This window comes from Elephantulus edwardii, unplaced genomic scaffold, assembly GCF_000299155.1.
Source record: "Elephantulus edwardii isolate Elephantulus edwardi_28Jun2011 unplaced genomic scaffold, EleEdw1.0 scaffold00091, whole genome shotgun sequence".
NCBI lineage: Eukaryota > Metazoa > Chordata > Mammalia > Macroscelidea > Macroscelididae > Elephantulus > Elephantulus edwardii.
Window position 1 is genome coordinate 2,096,343 of NW_006399841.1, and position 3,108 is coordinate 2,099,450.

General features: G+C 55.1%; 1 pseudogene; it reads left to right on the forward strand.

Moving 5' to 3' along the window:
- Nucleotides 1–1,016: 1,016 nt before the first annotated feature.
- LOC102877018 overlaps nucleotides 1,017–3,108 on the forward strand; it is a 66,283-nt pseudogene continuing 64,191 nt past the window's right edge.

Here is a 3,108-nt window from a genome sequence, read left to right on the forward strand (position 1 = left end):
GGGTCAGCATGATCAGGGCCTTTCATCGGGCCGAGGGTGGGAGAGGGCAGCTCGATCAGAGATCAGCCGGCACACGGGACCCCGGCCTGGCCGCAGCCCTGGGCGAGGCCTCGGATGGGCAGGGGGACCTCCGATCGTAGGGGACCCCGTTCATAGAGGACCTCCGATCATAGGGGACTTCCGATCGTAGGGGACCTCAGATCGCAGAGGACCTCCGATCGCAGGGGACTCCCGATCGCAGGGGATCCCCGATCATAGGTGACCCCGATTGTAGGGGACTCCCGATCGTAGAGGATCCCGATCGTAGGAGACCCTGATCATAGGGAATCCCCGATCATAGGGGATCCCCGATCATAGGTGACCCCGATCATAGGGGATCCCGATCGTAGGGGACCCCGATCGTAGGAGACCCTGATCATAGGGGACCCAGATCATAGGGGATCCCCGATCATAGGTGACCTCGATCATAGGGGATCCCCGATCATAGGTGACCCCGATCATAGGCGACCCCGACTATAGGGGATCCCGATCGTAGGGGACCCCGATCGTAGGGGATCCCGATCGTAGGAGACCCTGATCATAGGGGACCCCGGTCATAGGGGATCCCCGATCATAAGGGACCACCGATCGTAGGGGACCCCGATCATAGGGGACCCCGGTCCCCTGCACCCATCCTCAGGCTAAGGTAGGACAATAGGGGAACAGAGATCAGATGTCATCCTGGACGGAGTTTTGCGACAGCGCAATGACACAGGAGTGACACTGGACTCGGGCCTCCGGACAGCTCGGTCCCGGACTCGGAAAGGCCCAAGGTTAGAGGTCAAGGGTCACGACAGGGCTTCCCCACCCTTCTTTCTCGCCCTCGCGCAGGGGGGTCACGGGGTGTCGGGAAGCAGGGAAAAGCAGCAACGATCGTCGCACCTGAGAAGGCGCCAGAGGCGGCTGGAGCTGCTGCTCCTCGCTGATCTTCTGCTTCAGTTTCTTGAACATGGCGCAGCGCCGGGTCCTGAGTGTGAATGAAACCTGAGGGGCGGGTGCCCCGAGTCACTGGCGCCGCGGCGGCGCCTTCCCTACGCCTCGCCGCCGCCTCCCTGGCTTCGCGGGCAGCTCTGGACTCGCGTCCTGCAGGTGTCGGCGTCGCCGCCGCCGCGTCGCTTCCTTCCAGGTGCCACCGGCGGGCCGCGGCCCCCCATCCAGCCCCGGCGGCGGCGGCGACAACGGCAGCAGGTGAGCGGTGCGCCAACGCGCCTGCGCGGCCGACGTGGAGCTCGGCGGGGGAGGCTACGGCGCGCCGGAGAGGACAAGCGCGGAACGCGCCGCGCATGCGCGCTGAGTGCGGCTCCGCTGGGGCGCTGTCACCGTGGAGCTGGGTGACGGCTCAGGGTTGGAGCTGCAGCAGGTGTGATCACGGGCCTGCGCTCACCTGGGCTCCAACGCCGCAAGCCTGGGATGCCAGCCCAGCATTGATATATCAAGGACAGAGGCATCAAGAGTGGAAGAAGGGAAGAATTGGGGGGCAACTGAGAACAACCCTGAAGGATACTGTTTTTGTTGTTGTTACGTGCCATCGAGTCGCTTGCCACTCATAGCGACCCTATGTACAAGAGCCCTAAACGCCGTTCTATCCTGTGCCAACCTAGCAATCTCAAACGCACTCATTCCCACCACTCCAGTCAAAGAATTGATCCACCTCATCGAGGGTCTTCCCTGTAGCTTTGTTAAGTTTTTGTGATTGTTGTTGTTAGGTGCCTTCTAGTCCTGTGTACAACAGATCTGAACTATCCATACCTCTCGTGCGCCATCGTATGATTTGTATTAGAATTTGTGAAGCGCTTGCTGCAGAAGGTCAAGGACTGCAGCCTTCAATATGGATTGAAGTTCAACATCAAGAAAACCAAGATTCTCACCACTGGGCCAGGTGGCAGCATCATGATGGATGGTGAAGAGGTTGAAATTGTTCACAGCTTTAGTTTGCTTGGCTCCACAATCAACACTCTTAGCATCAGCAGCCAGGAAATTAAAAAGACTATTGCATTGGGAAAGTCGAAAGTCTGCTGTCAGAGACCTCTCCAAAGTACTGAAGAGCAACAATGTCAGGATGGAGACTAAAGTGCACCTGAGACAGGCCATGGTCTTTGCAATCACTTGCTATGCTCAGAGAGCTGGACAATGACTAGGGATGATAGAAGGAGTATTGATGCCTTTGAGCTGTGGTGCTGGAGAAGAGTATTGAATATACCATGGACTGCTAGGAGAACAGGTTCGTCCTGGAGAGGGTGAAACCAGGCTGCTCATTGGAGGTAATGATTCTGAGGCTTCGTCGGACATACTTTGGACACGTTACCAGGAGTGACCAGTCTTCAGAGAGGGACGTCATGCTTGGGAGGGTAGGAGGATAGTGCAGAAGAGGAAGACCCTCTATGATATGGACTGATTCAGTGACTGGAGTAATGGGGGTGGGTGTGTCAGAGACAGTGAGATTGGCACAGGAGAGAGAAGGGTTTAGAGCTTTTTTACACAAGCTTGCTTTCCATCTGCATGTTCTACCTAGTTAGCGTCCTCGCCATCTGCACGTCTTTCCAAGCCAGAAATGTGCAAGTCAGTCAAGACAACCCCCTCTCATTCATTATTATATCCAGAGGATTCCCAAGTCTTACCCCTTTGACAATGAAATATTCCTCAAATCCATCGTCTGGTATTCACCCTGCCACTATTTCCTTCGTGTCTGCGTTTTGTCTCACTGTTTAAATGGTCTCTTGGTTTCCATAATAGTATCTCTCCACCGTCTACCAAGTTGATCTTATCCTCCTGCTGAAATCCCATCCACAGCCTCTTCACCTTTGAGGGGAATGTTCTCCTCCCAAGTAGTGGAAGAAGCTCACAAAGCCAGACTCTACCAACCCTCTCTCCCTTTTGCGCTGCAAAGCTCTAGGAATGTCTGTCAGTGTGATTCTTCTCACACATCTGGCAATTGTATACTTCTAGCCCTTTTAAAACATTATTATTCCACAAATTGAGCATAGCAGTTGTGAAAAATCAAAAGGAACACAGAAGTATACTCATTGTCTTCCATGCCTGTTTCTTGCTTTTTGTCCTCAGTGGTACCCC